Genomic DNA, 18,367 nt, shown 5'->3' on the forward strand with positions numbered 1-18,367 from the left:
TGAATGAAAGAAGACAGCAAGAAGGAAGGAAAGGGAGGAAGGAGAAAGAATGAATGAAAAAAGAAGAAGGAAGAACTAAGAAAGGAAGAAAAGAGGAAGGAAGAAAAAGAAGAGAAGAAAGAATGAATGAAAAAAGAAGGAAGAACTAAGAAAGGAAGAAAAGAGGAAGGAAGAAAAAGAAGAGAAGAAAGAATGAATGAAAAAAAAAAAGGAAGGAGGGGAAGAAGAGGCAGGAAGGAAGGAGACAGAAGGAAAGGAAGGAAGAAGAAAGCATGAATGAAGAAGGAGGTTGGATGGATGGATGTAGCCTGGATGGGTGGATAGAGAGAGGAGCTCTCTGCTGCAGATGTAGGGCAGACAGCAAGAGAGGGGGATGGTGGATGGACGGAGAAGGGCGACTTCAGGCGTGGGGTGCACAGACAGATGGAGGCCCGGTGGGATAAGGCACCAGATTGGGACCCTAGAGACCTAGTTACAGACACCGGCCGTCCCGGTGACCTTGGGCAAATCACTTAAGCTCCCGGCATCCCAGTCCCGACAAAATAGGCCCCTAATCCTTGCTGAGGGGGCTGCGCTGGTCAATCCAGTGCCTGGGAGGGATAAATGGGGGGAGGAGCGGGGAAGGGGCCTGCTGCTTGCCCTGTTTTGTGGGGGTGTAAATCCAGAGTGACTCCGTGGAGGGACAGAGTAGGAAGGGGAGGAGGAGGGAAGGGGGGAGGAGATGGAAACCCCCACTTGTTTGCACACCCCGCTCTGGGGTCCGCAGCAGCAGGAGGGGGCAGGGGGGCTGGGCTGCACGTACAGACAAGGCCCCAAAAGGATCAGGCCTGAGATCCCACATCCATCCCTGCCTCCTGGGCCTGCCCCCATGCAGGAGGCTGTGCAGAAGGGGGACTTGGCAGCTCTCCGGCCTGGGGGAAGGGAAGGGAGGGGAGGGGAGGGGAGGGGAGGTAGGGGGGACACCCTCCATGGCAATAACACCTCCCTCTCTCCTCCTTCCAGATCTAGAGATGCTGGGGAGAGAGGCCACTGCTGGGCCCCTCTCCCTTTTCTTATTGAAATGAAGGGCGATGGGGGGAAAGCATTGAAAATAGCTTTTCAGCTCCCAGCCTGCAAGGGTTTCTTCCCTCCCTCCCTCCCCCTTTCTTCCCTTTGAATCGAACCAGATGTCTCTCCCATGAAATGAGATTGCCTGGCTCTTGCTGGAGAGAGACAATGCGGGAAGATGGGAGATCCCCCATCCAGCGCACTCCACTGCAGCCCTGGCAGAGACTGTGTCTGCATCTCTGGCTGGGCGTGAGGGGGGTGTGGGGGCAGAAGGGAGGTTGGTGATAGAAGAAGGAATTTGCTGCCCCTCATCACTGTATTTTCCCCCCCTTTCTCTTTGCTCTCAGCGCTTTGCCAACAAGGTCTTTCTCTCTCTCTCTCTCTCTCTCTCTCTCTCTCTCCTGGGTTTGACAGCAGAAGAGCTCAGCTGGGGAATGAACTCAGCAGCTGCACAAGGAAATGTCTCATACGGTGACTCAACAAGGTAAGGTGTTGCCATCGCTTTCCCTGCAACTTTGCCTGGGCACTTCTGCAGCCTGGCTGGGGGGGCTGCGTTTGGAGCCTGCTCGGTAGTACCCAGTTGGGGCAGCCGCGGTGGCAGCAGACCGCAGGGCACATGCCGGGCTCAGACAGAAAAGGAAAGGAGTCCAGGGTAGGCTGGGATTCTCAGTGTTCAGCAAGCAATCCTTACACCCCCACAAAGTACCGCCAGCCCCCCTGAAGCCGCTGTTGGGGACTTAACCCAGTGGTTCAGACCATGGTTTTCCAACCGTGTTTTGAATTTGGGTTTAACCTTTACGTGCTTGCGTGATCGGTTGTCAAATGCCAGCAGTTTGGAGTGATTTCCTTCCTATAACCAACAGTGGATGTGTGTGCGGTGGCATACACAGAGCAATGTCTCTATAGGCGTAGACAATGCACTTTGTATTTACTAGATGCACATTTGTACTCTAGATGCACATAGGAGTACTCTAGTGACATAGGAGTACTCTAGGTATGTATATGTGAGTTGGTGTGTGCATGTTTAATAAGCATAGACATCTACGCACACGCCGTCTTTCTATGTATATATCTATATAGATATATCTATAGAGAGGTATGTATAAATAGATATAGCTATAGATGTAGATCTATATGTCTATATAGATATATATTACTTATACATACATATGCAGTCTATAATGAAAACTGCCATAGAAACTAAAATCCATATATACAAACACAGGTATATATCTAGACATGTACGTGCATACATACAACATAAACATGTATATGCAGTGCATATGTGTATATCTGAGTACATATATTTGTGTATGTAATTTGCACATATAAGATATGTGCTTATTTATATTTATGTGTGTATGATATATATGTAAATATATTTTACATATATATGTAAGTGTGTGTGTATATATACATATGTATGTGTGTGTGTATACATACACACAGATCTATATATACATGCACAAATATACATAGAGGTGTGTGTATATACACGTGTATATGTATGTAAATGTGTATGTGTGTTTGTATATACATGCACACAGACCTATATATACGCACATGTACAAAAATGTCTATGTACACACGTGTGTAAATATATCTATATGTGTATATGTGTGTTTGTGTATATGTGTACACAGATCTATATATACATGCACACACACATATGTATGTGTATGTGTATATATATGTATATATACACACAGTATGTGTATATATATGTATATATACACACAGTATGTGTATATATACATACTCACATTATATGTATGTATGTATATATACACACAATATATATGTATGTGTGTGTGTGTGTGTGTGTGTGTGTGTGTGTGTGTGTGTGTGTATATATATATATATATATATATATATATATATATATATGCTTATATTTGCATATGTATGTGTATGTGTGAGCACTTACCCCCCCACACACACACGGAGAGAGTATATACATATGTGTGCATATTTCTGTTAAAAGTACCTGTGAGCACACACACGTGGGTGTGTCTAATACACAAGTATATTTATATGTGTGTGCATACATACACATATACATTTATAGTTTTGGGAATTAGTAGCTGAATTTGTGTCTTTGGAAAATAACGTACTTCTAAGTTACAGGACTCAGGAATTGTTTTTCACCAGGTCAGAATTTGGTCACATGTGCAGGACAGAAAATTGTGCATTGTTTTCAGGGAGCACTTCAGCTTAGGAAGTCTGCCTTTCATCCAACCCCCATTTTACGTTCCACCTTGTGACTTCAAGAACAGACCCGTGTCCCTTGAAATAAGGAAAGTGGAAGAGGAAAAAAGAGAGAGAGCTGACAAAGTGTCAACTGCCAATACTCAGCCATCATAACCCTGGCCTCAGAATCACAAAATTGTCTTAAAAGTCATGTCATCCTACAAAGTAATGAGCCTGGGCTGCTTTCTCTTGGCCTTCTGGTTTCTGAAACTTCAGGATCAGGTCATGTTTTCTAGCTTTTCTCCATAAGGGCTCAAACTTCCTTTTATTTTATTTTTTCACATGAATGCTGAGGAGATTTCCCCATATTCACATGACTCCTAGAGCTGGGGTTTATAGGCAAACCTCAAGCCTTGCATTCCAGATCACAGGAGTCGGCAATGCTGTGCCAGTGACTCATTTTGCTGGGTGCGTTCGTTAGGTTTTGTTTGTGGGGTTGATCCGGCAACTACTTGCTGAACACTTACTCTAGCTAATGACCCCGTGGACAGACTCTATTTGCATTCGTAATAACTCTTTAGGCGAGTGTTTGTAGACATGGCCCCTATGCTTGAGCTCCAACCTGGGATCCGCGTACCAGCGTGGTCAGCGGGTCACATAGTGTGAAGGTTGAGACCGACTCACGGCTTAATGACTCATCTTCCCAAGTGCTGTAAAACCTAGGTGGTTATTTGTATAGTCCTGAGAGCCAGCATGCAGGAGGAGGTCTGGCTTGTGTTCCTAATTTGCAGTCATTGAAATAAGGATCTCCCATGAGACTGCCCTGCTAAAAAATATAATGTGACATCACCCCCTTGCAGTTCTTTTTTATGGGGATTAAGTAATAACTCAGACTCACCCCACCTGCTTGGATCAATTCCTCCTGCTGCCTGACACCCCTGGTGTCTGGGGTGGGCACAAGATCTCTAGAGTTATTCAGGTTTAAAGTTGGCAAAGAAAGTCATTTGTGGTGAGGCTGGGCCTCTGTTGAAACCGGAATATCTTCAGGCATCTGGGGCAGAAAGCAAAATTGTAGCTCAAGACAGGACAGCTGTGCACCATGAATTCTGGTTTTCACATGAGGATCTTTCTGAGCAGGTGTGTTATATGTATTGCATCCTTGCGTGGGTGCTATGGGAGCTTGAAGATCTAAGTGCAGATTCAGAGAGCCCAATTTAGAGGTACAGTCAATCAAATTGCTAATTCCAAACTAAGACGGCGGCAGACTCCAGGAAGCAGCAGGGATGGGGGCAAGATTGCAGCAGTAGGAGCGTTGCTGCATGAGTAGGTGTGTTGCCAGCAGATCAAGGGCAGTGATTCTTCCCTCTATTCTGCGCTGGTGAGGCCACATCTGGAGTCCTTTGTCCAGCTGTGGGCCCCCCACTACAGAAAGGATGTGGATGAATTGGAGAGAGTCCAGCAGAGGGCAATGAAAATGGTTCTGGGGCTCATGACTTATATGGAGAGGCTGAGGGACCTGGGTTTATTTAATCTGGAGAAGAGAAGACCAAGGGGGGATTGAATAGCAGCCTTCAACTCCCTGCAGGGTGGCTCCAAAGAAGATGCAGCTGGACTGATCTCAGTGGTGGCAGATGGCAGAACAAGAAGCAACGGGCTCCAGTTGCAGCAAGAGAAGTTTAGGTTGAATATTAGGAAAAACTTTCTCACTAAGAGGGGGGTGAAGCACTGGATCAGGTTCCCCAGAGGTGGTGGAGTTTCCATCCTCGGAGGTTTTGAAGGCCCAGCTTGACAAAGCCTTGGCTGGGATGGTCTAGTTGGGGCTGAACCTCCTTTGAACTAGATGTGACCTCCCGAGGTCCCTTCCCACCCTCGTTGTCTGTGATTCTGAGATAATCACATGCTCCTCGTCCCCTCGCTGGGCAATGACACTGAATGTGATCAAAGAAAAGCAAGGCCCTGCAATTGTCACTAATGGTAGCTCCATCACAGGGATTTTTGGGCATCCATGAATGCACCCATACTAAGGGGCGCCATTCTGGCTCATGCCTAAAGTTGACCCTGAGTGACGTGATACCAGGACCCCGTCATCTGTCCAAATGGCAGCGTATGTTTCTTGGGAAAATTAGGCCTAGAAAACAGATTTAAACTCTGTCCTGTAATTCCTCCAGTTAAAGCCTCTCACCTCTCCCCTCTACCTCTCCAAATGCTGTATCGCTTTGGGAATTGGCTGCAGCAAAAATGTTAGCCACTCGAAAAAGGTTGAGTCTCACAGTGCTTTTCAAAATGGTGATGACAAACCTCACCTGCTATTCCACTTCCACAGGCCTCTCTAGAAAACCAAACAGTAATTGTTGTATGAGCCCCCTTTTTCCCCAACACCAGGGTGTTTGTGGCCTGTTATTCACTCTTGTTAAAATCCCAGTCCTGGCCCAACTCTTGACAGACATAGTTTGCTATTCGAAGATCATTTGGATGTGATCCTGAGCAGTGCCTATGGTTAAAGCGTCCCTCAGATCTAGCCTCTTCCCCCCCACAAAGTCTTACTAATCCAGGTGCTCTGAAACCCACATGTATCGAGAAAGGGTCTTGGATGGAGGAGAGCGGTGAGAGAGGGTTCAGGGGTGCTTGCAAAGGAAACCTGGCTTCCTCCATCCATGGGTATAGCGAGATGGCTGTGAATCATGGTGTTCTACCACCAAGACTAGAAATACTTTTTATTATTATTTCCATGCCCTGTACACAACTACTCTCAGGTCCGCCCTTTCTGGGCCCCTCACTTGATCTCAGCCAAAAGGCCGAGAAGCGACTAGAAATACACCTCAATGCTGTATTTCCAGAAGCTTAATGAGGGGTTCGCTATATGTTTGGCACAGGGACCGGTCACGCTCAACCAGCCGTAATGTTGCAGCGAGCGTAGATCTTTGCAGGCTGCTCCTCGGTTGCGTTGCTTTCTAACGGAGGTTGATACTCCTTGGGCGTGTCTACCCGTTCCGTTCATTGATGCATCGTAGAATGAAGAAGTTAGTATTTTTACTTGCTTAATGAAGTCCTAACTAAATGTGCAGTAACTAGAGTTATTTTGTGACGCTTACTGCTCTTTAGCCTAATAAGACTGCGCAGTAGGCTATTAGCACAGTTTTTAACCACCACGCTACCTCGCAGTCTTATTAGGCTAATGTGCAGTAAGCTTCTCATATAGATGCGCCCCTTGGCTAGCAAAGCAGGAAGGTCTTTTAGTTCCGGCCGCTGCATCTCATGCTTTAGGATCTTAGCTTTAGCCTACCCCTGACTATCCACTCAGGGGCGCGAAGCGATACCCCCGTCCGTAGCAGTGACCGTTGCTCCCATTCATTTGCTGTGTATTGATCCTAAACCTATTCACTTCCTAGCATGGACAGAGAGCAATAGATATCATGGTTCCCTACCGAGAATCTCCGAGTGGTTTACGGACGTTCATTAATTAAGCCCCTCTGTGAGACGAGGAAATGTGACCTGATCCAAAGCTCTGCAGCAGTCCATTAACTTGCCTGGATTTGGGATTAGGCCATAAAGACTAGGGTTGTTGGGTTTTTTTAAAGAAATCTCATCCTTCCAAAGAAGAGCTCAGTTTTCTTTAGAGCTGGATGCTTCCAGTGCACGCAGAGTGAGTGCTGAGTATATCAGATAAGCTCTGGGGTCTCCAGGGCTGCTGCTTGGGGACGAATGCTTCTGTCTGGCTGGCTCTGCTTGCAGGGGGGCTGAGCCCTGGGACAGCTGGGGCCTGAGTCTCCTGGAAGATCCAATGATGGTGGGTGTCATCATCACTGGGGTCAGTCTACCCAAGTGTACGTCTGTCACCGCAGCAGGGTGCAGTGCTGGGGCATCCTGTTCGGGATGGCCATGCAGCATTAGCACAGTGAGGTGTGCACAATTCCCAAGATCCACCCAGCAATTTTTAGTAAGAATCCAGTGTCCAAACCATTCTGCCCTGCTATGGGCTTGCTAAGTTCTTTGCAACAGAAAAGTTCTCTGTTCTGTAGTCAAGAAATGAGTGAAAACGAGGAGCTTGGATTTTCCAAGGGGGCCTGGGGTCTAATGAAGGGGGATCTGGGGTCTTAAAACGTTGAGATCCACTGTGATGGAGACACCAGCAACTCCAACCCTGGTCAGATTCAGACAAGGCGGCACAGGTAGCCTTGGGGCTTGGACTCGCTTGTGAATCCCCACGCAGCTGCCTTGATCCCTGTTTCGCTCTCCCTTCCCAGCCGGGTGGGAGCCCACGTCCAGGCCGCCTGGGTGTTTACACTTCTCCTACTCCTGTCGCATCCGTAATGCCTGTATCCTCTGCTTGCTGCCATTCCTGCCAGCATCCAGGCTGGGCTCTGCGGCAAGAAGTCAGAGCCTGTCACCCCAGGGGGAGATCAGTCACGTGCATTTATGCCGAGAGATTATAACTCTGCCTCATACAGAGACCCGCTCCTTTTAAGGGTGTTTTGTCCCCATGGCCCATTAATTTTTCAGCCTCTCTGCTGTCAAGGGGGCCTAGGATGTGGGTGGTTGCATGGACCAGAAATTAGACCTAAACCTAGTAGACTCATTTCAGGGAGGCACAGCCCACCTGCCCTGAGACAGCAAGGACTGAGTGTGTATGGAGGGCCAGGATAGAAATGAAAACAGCTTCTCCATCCACCTGGGGAGAGGTTGTGACACCAAGATGCTAGACCCATGACAGGAGCCCAGGAATAAGTCACTCTGCCTGTCTGTATTTACCCAGCCTTGAACAAGCCTCAGGGCCCCTCCAGCCTTATTTTCCCCCTGCTTTTATACTCCAAGCCATGTGGCCTAGTTATACTAATCCACAAAGCCCAAGGATCTCCCTGTCTATCAGGAGCAGGAAAGCGGAGATCCTCCAAGGAGATCGGGAGGAAGGGGGTTGGGGTGGGCAGGGCGGTGTGATTTATTCGAGGGGCAGCAGGGAGACAGGCGCCCTGTCTGGGGAGGGAATATATGAGCGCGGGGAAGCTAATCTGAGCGCGGTATTGATTTCTCTGAGTGCCTCCCGGCTGTGGGCCACCAGGGGTTAAGTAGCCAGACGGCAGCTCTGATTGCAGGGCTGGAAAAAAAAGAAGAAAGGTGTTTGGGAGCAGGGGGGGAAGGGACTCCTGCCATATCTCACACACACACACTGCAGCCAACAGGTAGCCAGGGCCATATTGCTTATATTGTCTCTGTGATTAAAGCCCTGGGCTGCCGGGCTGGAGCAAGTCCTAGCTGTCCCCGGGAGTGATGTGGCAAACTTCCCCTCCACTTGCCTTGCAAACCCTGCAGGTTGTGCTAATTAGCAGGTGGGTGGCTAATTGGTGCTGTCCCTCAATCATGCCAATTAGCCTTCCCAAAATGGGCATGTATTGTGGCTTGTGCAGGAGAAGGCAGCCTGGGCAGGCAGCGCCCTGTGGCCAGACCTGGTGAGCTCACGCTAGGTGCTGCCTTGATCGCCCCAGATCTGCCTCCTTTCTGCTCTGCCCTGCTCTGCCCTAGGCATGGATGGAAGCTACTTTTCTGGCTTCTTGGCACTGGCAGGCCTGGTGGACAGGAGCCTGGGATGGCTGAGACAGTCCTTTCCCCCTCTTCTCTTCCAGCCTGATCTGGTCAGCTCTGCCCATCTTCCATGAGTCCTGTTCAGTGCCCAGATCCCCGGCTCCCGGTCTCAGTCCCAGCCTTCGGTTGCTGTCTGCCTGCACATGGTAATATCCTTTCCAGGTTCCCTGGTTCTTTGCAATTGTTCCCCCCTTCCTCACCTGCCCGGTGGGGTTGCACACCCCCTTCACACCCTTGCAGATGTGTCTAAAGCAGTGGCCTCCAAACTCCTGGCCACGCTGGCCAGATGAGTAGCAAGGGGTTGGTCCCTGAGGCTGCATCTCATTTGGAGTCAGTGTGTGGGTGTGATCCCGCATGCCCAGATCCAGCCGCATGCTGATGCAATGCAGCATGCAGAGCCACACTATCTGACCCACAAGGATCCCCAAGGGTCCGAAAACCTTGGAGTGGCCATTATTGCTCCCACTGCCCCATCACCACCCACTTTCCAGACCTGCAAGGAGCTCTGATTCCCCAGGCTGGATCTGGCCTGTGGGCCTAAGGTTGATCACCCTAGATGAGGATACAGAGGGCCAGTGTGCCCATGCCAGGGGGAATCCATCCAGGGAAAGGAAAGTGGGAATTTAGAGAATCGACAGGTCTTGGGGGTGTTTCTTTTGCTCCTGCCATGGTTCATATACCAGTATTTAATTTGCAGTCGCTCTCCTGGTCTATCCCCCCATAGACGAGCTGCGATTATCCCCTCTAGCACCTGGCATGTGCTCAGCCTGCACTCCAGGCCTCCGCCACCTATTCCTGGCAGTCAGGGCTGCGAGGGACTCGCTGCTTCCAGGAAAAGGCCTGTCACAAAACAGTGAAAGGATGACTTGACCCCTGGGGCTGTGCCTGACTGATCTCACCCCTCTTGCACAGTCTGGGCCCCGTGGCCAGAGCCGTGAGCACCTTTCTCTCACGTACTTGTGTCTCCTTGCACGGTCGTGGCTCTTTGAAATATGCAGCCATCCTTGAGGCTTATTTTTTTCCCCCCTGGGGGCTGATCCAGGCAGGATCCGGCCCTGAGCCTGTTTAACCCTTCCTAGGACAAGCCCAGATGCTCTCATTATCCAGATCAGCCTCTGATCCCTCACCGAAGCCTGCTAAGCTCCTGGCTTCGGCGTAGCAAGTGCAGGGCCTGTCACATGCCTGTCCCCCTCCCTGGGCTGCCTCTGCCCCCATCTACAGACCCCTGCCCCGGGGACAGGGCCCAGGGGGGGTGCCCAGGCCCTGCTCTTCTGCGCATTCATTATTCATCACCAATTAGCATGCATTATTGATGTGTTTATTATGATTTCATTTATCACGTTAATTATTATTCATTTGAGCTTTTGGGTGTTTGTTTCCGTAGCGACGCAGGGCGCTCACAGCTTCACACACACACACGTGTGTGCATACACACATGCACGCAGGATCCAGTCCCCCCACACCCCAAATATTTCCAGCCTAAATACTGCTGTTGCAGGGTGAACTTGTCCTGGGGGCCCCTGCTGTGCTAAGACCCATCCCTCATGCAAGGGATAGGTTTTCCCTCTCTGGAGGGGGTCCCTTGTTGCTTGCATCCATGTGAAATCCCAGCTTCCTTGGCATCTGGACAGCTGTCTGCAGGCGAGCTGTGCCCCTTGCCAGCAGCTGATCTCTGCCCACCAGAACTGCCCGGGATCCCAGGCCACGGGATGGCTCTGGGTGTGGGACTGGCTGGAGCCAGAAGCTTTGCCCTGTGTCATTTCAAAGCCCCCTTCTTTCTTGGCCCCTCCTGGGTCTGGCACACTCGTGTGCTACGGGCACTGGCCCTGGGTGTCAGGACGCCTGGGTTCTGTCCCCACTTATGAAGGCAAGTGAGAGACCATGATTGGGGCGCAGGGGAGAGGTGTTGGGATGCCTGGCTCCTTTTGGGGCTCTGCTAGGGATGCCCCAGTTGCTAGAGCCAGGCACGGGGGAGGAAGGACTCCTGGGTTCTTCTCCTTTTCTGACCAGGGATGAACTGAGTGCCCACTCTGCCTCAGTTTCCCCATCCTGATAATAGGCATCATGATCCCAGCATCTGGGGTGGATCATAGACCAACCAGCCTGAAGTCGGGGTGAGATCCCAGGTGGGAGGCTACCGCCAGTTCGTTGTGTTGGTGCTATGGACTCTGATGCTTCCTGCTTTTGTCTCCTAGTCCAGCAGCGGGAGAGATTGGGAGCCAGGATCCCCAGCAGCCTGCTCTTCCTGGAGATACCTAGCCCCGTGCCCCTGGTGATGCCAGCTCTGGATCCATGGCATGACAGCCCACGGATGTCTGCCATGTCTTGGGAGCTGCCCCGAGCCTCTTGGTTTGCTGCTATAGCCATGGAGGGGCAGAGAGCCAGGCAGGCGCTGCCAGGAGTGCAGCTGGGGGCCGCAGCAACGCAGCCCATCAGCTGTCGGCAGGGGAGCCAGTGCCAGCGTTTTGCTCCCTGACAGCAGCTTCAGCTTCACGTGACAGGTAGGCATCTGGCGTGCCGGGAGGGGCTGGCATCAGATGGGGAGGTTGGCAAGGGAACTGCCTTTTGCAGTACTGGGAAAAGAACCCAGGAGTCCCGGCTCTCTGAGCACCCTTTCCCCCTCCTTTTCAAGAGCCTCAGCCTCAAGTTTGTCCCCTTGGAGAGTCTGGCTGGGGCCTCACTCAGCAAAGGGAGAGCAAAGCAAGGGCTGCTGCATGTCACAGCAGAGCTAAGCACACCAGGACCTGGTCCAGTTTCCCCATGGCGCCGGGCGCTGTATGAAATAAAGCGAAGAGGGGTCAGGAGAGTTGTGGTCTAAGCACCAGGGAGCAGTGAGACATGGACAGGAGCTGCTCTTTGTACCCCCGAGCTCTGGACATCTGTGTTATTTGGGAACCCACGACGCAGAGGTGGTGGGCACAGCTATCTAGTGCTTGGAGATGTTTGGGTGGAAAGCCGATGGGCAGCATCGAGGGACCCTGGCTGAACTGGGTCGCACCAGGTGCTGCATGAACAGCTGGGGCATGAAGGCCTCACCCAGAGCCCACGAACATCCAGGGAAAGCCACACGGCTCTGGACCAGGCCACAGGGGATTTGCCAAGGGAAATCTCCTTTATCTCAGCCCATTGCCTGATCCACAGAGGATCCCCCACCTCCATGCCCATGTCCAGCCAGACTGTATGTGCCTGTAGGGCTCCAGTGCTGTGGGTCTGTCATGGGGGGGTGTCTGGACACGGGTGCCCTAAGACGGGACAGCAGGTCTCCAGGGCTCCCAGGAGCAGGGTCAGGAGGCGGGAGGGAGTGACAGAGCCTGGAGAGGAAACCAATGCCCTGGAAATCCCAGGAGGATTGAACCCGAGCCTCTGCCCAGCGCTGCCTCAAAAACAAGCTGTTGTGCTAATTGGCATCTCTGCTGGCACCAGGGCATGGAGACAGACACCCCCCATGCCTATCCCTGTGGGGTAGGGGGGAGACGCTGGTCGGGGGAGCAGCTGGCAGGGCCAGGCACCTGGTGCCAAGGGAGCAGGCAGAGGCAGCTGCTGCCTGGTGCTGAAGGCTGGCATCAGATGCAAGGCAAAGGCAGGCCCATCGGGAGCTGGCCCCAGATACCCCTACAAGGGGATGCATCACATATGGGGGCAGCACACACTTTAGAGCAGTCTCGAGGCTGCTCTGTGCTGGCACCGAGGTCTGGGTACTGACCCCGATAGCTTGGAGCTGCTTCCACCCCCACTCACTGCCAGCTCAGGAATGGGGTAACCGGGAATCCTAGGAGCCCGGATGCAGCCGGGGTAAAGCAGAGTCACTCCAGTGCAGCAATGCTAATTGACACCAGCTGGGGGGGCTCCTTACACCCAGCCTCTTGTTACCCCTCCCTGCCCCCCTCCGCTAGCGACAGGTGTTTGGAAAGGAGCTGGAAACAAAGGCCTCCTGGGGGCTGCGGCCTGGAGGGCTCTGGGCTCTTGGTTTTCTCCCGAGTCAGGTGCATGCAATTATTGTCTAGACGCGCCTTGCTGGGGAGCTCGGTGGTGTAATGGTCCCACGGGGACCCCCGCCCAGCGGCTGGCAGTACAAAAGCCGCCTTAAGAGCCCACGCGGCCCCTGGCCCCTTGAGGAGGAGCACAAAGGAAAGGGGGGGGATGGGATAGTGGGGGTGTGCTGCAGCGGGGGAAAGCTCCCGACTTCATGCCCAGCAGCTCATTTCAGCTCCACTGCAAGAGGGATCTCAAATAACTGGCGTGGTCAGGACCAGATGGATTCGATTTAGGAACAAAGCAGGGGGCTGCTGCAAAGCTTTCCCGGGACCAGGGCCTGGGTAGGCATCAGCAAGGGGAAGTCTTGCTCCTCATGGGACTCTCCGGTGCCCCCCCTCTGCCCATCTGCTCCCACCTGGCATGGGTTACGGCTTGGGGACATGGCAGTGGAGCTGCTGGTGTGAGTTTAATGCCTCACAAGCTGCATCCACATCCAAACTCAGACCCCAGTGCTGCCCCAGAGATGAAGCCAGTTCTGGGTTGGAGTGCTGCTGAGTTAGACACTCGGGGCCTCAGTTTTGCAGCTGTAACAATGGGGAGAACGCTGGGCTGGGCTTCATCCAACAGTGTCTCTTGCTCTTGGGACATACAGCACCTAGCACAGAGGGTCCCTGATGGGAGGGAGGGAGGTGGGTGTCTGAGACCAGACAGTCTGCAGCCTGTGGTTTGTTGTGCTGGGCTTGCTGGGAAATGTGCCTCACACCCTGGGTTCAAATTCCCCCTCCGTTCTATTGTGCTAGTTTCCTTCATATAGCTGCACGTGGCCAAGCCGTGGAGGGGAACACCAGAGTGGCAATGAGCTTGGCATGCGTGTGCATGCATGTATAGGTGCATGGTGCTGCCTCCTGTTGGTCAGACTCAGAACTACTCAACTGTATGCCACAGCGCCTATACTGATGGGGATACTCCTCGAGCTCTGGGGCTGCAACTTGGGTTTTCAGGTGGCTAGCAAACCCCTCCTGGCACCCCCACCTGGAAGGGCAGGGGGGTTTTCTCCGCTCCCCTGCTCTGCTTCGGGGAACCCCAGAAGCACCTGGGGGTGCATGGCTGTGTCCTGGTTGCATTACCAGAGCCCCGCCGGCAGCAGCCTGCCGTGTGGCACCCGCCATGCCTGCCAGTTGGTGCGTGGGCCGGCCTGCCGTGCCAGGGATCTGGTTTCGTGGTAACCAGAGAGGCCTGGAGATCCCGGCCCCCGACACCTGCAGCTCAGCCCTGCCTCCCTGCCTTGGCAGCAGCAGGGCTCAGGACACAGAATCCCTTTCCGGGGAAGAGACAGGTAGAAAACCCGGAGGATATTCAGCCGGCTTCCCCCACAGTCAGTGTCACTGGTGGGGAAACTGAGGCACAAAAAGGGCTAATAAAGGGCAGGGCTCAGCGCCCTGCAGGGGCTTTGCACTGGGATATACTGGAGGGAACTGGGGTGGCAGCACCCAATGGGTGGGAAGCTGCTCCAGCCTGGGGGTGTTGGGGCACCGGGTGGCCACTAGGGGGTGCTTGAACCCACGACATGGCAGCAGTGGGTAGTGAAAGGAGAGAGCTGGCAATGGTGAAGGTTGTGGGGAGGGTCTGGGACCCCATCCAGACCCCTGCCTCATGGTGCTGAGCACGTCTGGGAGGCCAGAACCCTCCCTGCACTTGGGCTGGCAACCAGCCCCCAGCTCCAACCTCAGCTCCTACCTCCCTTGCTGCCTCAGTTTCCCCAGTGCTGAAGACAGCACTGTACAGACCTGCCTGCTAGTGGCAGCCAGGGGTCAATGGGTGGTTCCCCCCCACCCTTGCGGCCTTCTGTGAGCACAAATGTGGGTGTGAATTTGCACATGCATGTCAAGGGGGGTGCATGCTTATCTCATGCCAGGGGCTGATTGCACTTGGGAAGGGGAGAGGGTATCGGAGAGGTCCTTTCTGGCCTCAGCGAGGACCCTAGGGAAGGGGCAGCAGGGACTGGATTCGGGGTGGTATGTGGCATTGGCGGCACCCTGGGGTGCTGCCGGCATTGCACACTAGATGGTGCTGTTGCTCACGCTTGCTGGGGGAACCATTCCCCGGTGGGTAGACCCGGGCTGCTTGGTATCTGGGAGCTTTACCCTGTTTCCCAGCCACCTCCCAGGGCTTTGCAGAGGCTGGGAGCTCTCCCCCAGCGGGACCCCAGGGCAGGGGACAAGGAGGGCAAGGGCGCAGGACTGAGCTGGGACTGGCAATGTGGGGGCACGGGACTTAATTGTGAAGCCAGGGGGTGAAGGGGCTTGTTCCTCCCGGGGTCAAGAGGCTTCCCATCTTCTAGGGGGAGGCCAAGAAGCTGTAGGCTCCCTGGACACGAGCCACAGGGGAGTCCAAGCCCATGACATGCATGTGAGACCGTGTGTGGCCGTGAGAGTGGCAGCAAGGGGGGAGATTTTGTGCATGTGAGTGCACTTTTACGGCGGGGAAGGGGTGAGTGTGTGTGCACATGTGCGTGTGCTTGGCTGTAAGCAGAGATCTGAGAGTGCCTGTATGTGTGTGTGTATGGGTTGTGTGTGTGTGCGCGCACATCTTGGCAGTCAAGGGAGATCCATGTGTGTGCCTACATGTGTGCGCACAGCTTGGCAGTCAGGGGTGATCTGTGTGTGTGTATGGGGGGGGTGTGCACAGATTGACAGGGGAGATCCATGTGAGTGTATACGGGGGTGTGTGAATGTGTGCACACAGCTTGGCAGTTGGGAGATCCGTGTGTGTGTGTATGTGTGTGAGTGTATATGAGGAGGCGTGTGTGTGTGTGTGTGTGAGCGCACAGCTTGGCAGTCAGGGGAGATCCATGAGAGTGTATATGGGGGGCGGTGTGTGTGTATGCACAGCTTGGCAGTCAGGAGATCCCTGTGTGTGTATGTGTGTGAGTGTGCATGAGGGGATGTGTGTGTGTGTACATGTGAATTCACACTGCTAGGCCCAGCTGGGAGCTCTGCACATGTGTGCACATGGGCATGAGCACATGATTGCTGGTGCAGCGATCTGGGCGCATCTCCACCCGCATGGGCATGTGTCTGCAGCTGCCTGCTGTGTCTGCACGTGTGCCCCTGGCACGCAGGTGAGGCGCCCGGGAGTCCCAGCCAGGGGCAGGGGTGCACATGCCGCGTGCAGACACGTGCTGTAGTTTGCTTTTGGCTGGGCAGGAACACATCCAAACGTGCCCATGATCAGTGAGGCCTCTGCTCTGTGCTGCACACCGGCAGCTTCCCCTCCCTGCCCCGCACGTGGGGTGAGAGAAGGTCTGGGCCCTGCAGGCTATGGGGCTTAGTGGTGAGAGAAGCTCATGGGCCCTTTGCAAGGTCTAGCCCTGGGATCATCCAGCACAGAGACAACAGCAAACCCTAGCTGGAGGGGACCCCTAGGACCCCCGTCTGAATAGTGAGCATCCTTAATAACAGCCAGATGGGCTGCGTTGCTCTGCTGCCACTTTAAGCCCCTCACCGCAGCATCTGGGCACCTTGGAGTCACTCCTCAATGCCTCTGTCCCCACCTTTACCTGCTGGACCCTCCCAGGTGGCTCTTAGAGCAGCTTCGGGGCTGCTTTACCGTTGCGTGGCACCGGGGAGGCCTCTGCTTCGTGCCCCCTGGCCCCACTCCCCACCTACCCCCACCGGCTCCACCCTGGTCTCAGCACCTGGCTGGCATGGGGGGAGCCCGAGTCCTAGTCTCATAAGGCCTTATTATGGCTTAAAGGGGCTGTCGTTTCCCTGAGCATCTGCAAACTTAGGTGGGGTTTAAACCCCACCTGTCTGGGAGGCTCCAACCACTGCCTCGCCCTAGAAGCATTTCTTAGCTGCCCCGGCCCTGGCACTATATTTTAGCCTCATTCGCCACCCGGGACCTGATGCAGGGGTGAGCACAGGTGGAGGAAAGCGAGATGATCCCAGTTCCCTGAAGCAGCAGTGAGAAACATCAGCCAAGGCAAAAGCATGGAGATGGCTGCTTGCACGCATGTCCAACCTCGCCCAGCTGCTTTGGCAACACCGGGCGGCCGCGCCAGTTGTTAAGGGACAGGAGCTGTGATTCATCGGCAGGAAACCAAGCTGGGTCCCGTGCAAGCAGCTCCCTCCCTGCCTGCTGCTGCTTCAGGGTTGGGGTGCTAGATGCGGCCTCTGTGCTGAATCGGGAGCTGCTGGGGGGCAAGGTTTCCACTGCCCCGTGTCCAGAAGGGTGAAAGGAAGCATTTTGGACCCTGCTGCACAGCAAAGGCCTGGCACCCCATAGCGTGTTGCATTGACTCAATTATGTCCTACACCGCTGCCCTGGCCTGAGGCGAGGTGGGCACCCCTGCGGGAATGCCGTGGTCTCTGTTTAGCTCAGAGGTGCCTTCCCTGCAGGGATCTCACCCGCGCAGTGACATCAGGGCCCCTTCGGCCCCGTGGGAGGCAGGGGACGGGTTGCCCAGAAACCCTTTGTTTTGGGATTTCCCTTTTTGTCTCTAAGGCAACTGGCTGGGGACAACACAGACTCAAAGCCACCGCCTCTGAGTCACCAGTGCTCACTGCCGGACAGGGAAGTCACCAGGCGTGGCGATTCTGGGTGTCGAAAGACCCGGTCCTGCCTTTCCCAGCGCCAAAGCCAGCGGCCGGGATGATCAGCCGAAGCCGGGGGGTGTCTGTGCTTTCCTGCAATCCCAGCGCACGGTGCCCGAGTCCCCTTGACGCCTGTCCCAAGGGGTGGATCCATCATCAAACCCAGCGCCGGTGCTGTGCAGGGTTGTGGGTGGCGGGGCACGGGGATCAGCCCCAGAGGAAGGATCCGGTCGGACTGGACTCAGCTTTACAGCCTGGCACAGACGGGTCAGAGCCTCCGCTCCTGGGGTCCCGGGGCATTGCCCAGCCTGCTCTGTGGGCAACAGCATGGAGGGGGTGTGGAGACTCCTCGGAGGCTGAGTTCCCTTCCCTGCGCTGCTGGGCCCTGGCTGCCTCCACCTTTTGAATCCGGATTCAACTTGAGCTGTGTAAACAGAGTCGCTCCGGATTGACACTGGCGGGGGTGAGACCAGGGGAAGCTGAGGATCCCTTGCTCCATCCTGCCCAGCATCTCTCCCGCTGCCCTCCCCAGGTCTGGGGGAAGCTAAGCCGCTGCCCCCTGAGCATCCTGCTCACGGCTGGTCCAAAGTGACAGTGGTGCCAGGGTGGGAGCTAGCAAGTGGCACATCCCCCTGCCAGGACCCCCAGCTCCAGCGGCTGTCACGCCGGGCAGCCCCAGCCTGGCTCTACCACAGGTGCAGAGAGCAAAGGGCAGATGGCTGCAACCTCCCCTTGATGCTTCCCACAGTTCAGGGCCAGGCAGGAGCTGGCTTGTGCCTCTGTGTAAATCCTCCTTTTGGAGCCGATGGATGCAAGGGGGCTCTGGCCATGGCCCCAGTCTGCCCAGAGGTCTTCAGAGCCCCATCCCTACCCATGTCTGTGCTGCTGGAATGGCAGGATCGGGCCTGGGATGGGACCTCCAGCCAGGGCTCACAGTCCTTTCCAAGCCCGGTGGGTGCTGGGCACTTCGTAGACAGCAGAGC

At 54.3% G+C, this 18,367-nt stretch overlaps 1 protein-coding gene across 4 annotated transcripts in view; it reads left to right on the forward strand.

Moving 5' to 3' along the window:
* Positions 1 to 195: 195 nt before the first annotated feature.
* Positions 196 to 18,367, forward strand: part of LMNA (lamin A/C) — a 55,693-nt gene continuing 37,521 nt past the window's right edge. For 2 of the 4 annotated variants that reach the window (XM_059717973.1, XM_059717978.1), the window contains exons 1-3: positions 1,017 to 1,531; positions 8,856 to 8,960; positions 11,010 to 11,315. The gene's annotated coding sequence lies outside the window, so the exon portion shown is untranslated. Of the gene's footprint in view, positions 289 to 1,016; positions 1,532 to 8,855; positions 8,961 to 11,009; positions 11,316 to 18,367 lie in introns of those variants that run through there. The other 2 variants (XM_059717975.1, XM_059717976.1) reach the window with 2 other exon arrangements.

The sequence above is a fragment of the Alligator mississippiensis genome, chromosome 15 (assembly GCF_030867095.1).
Source record: "Alligator mississippiensis isolate rAllMis1 chromosome 15, rAllMis1, whole genome shotgun sequence".
Taxonomy (NCBI): Eukaryota; Metazoa; Chordata; order Crocodylia; family Alligatoridae; genus Alligator; species Alligator mississippiensis.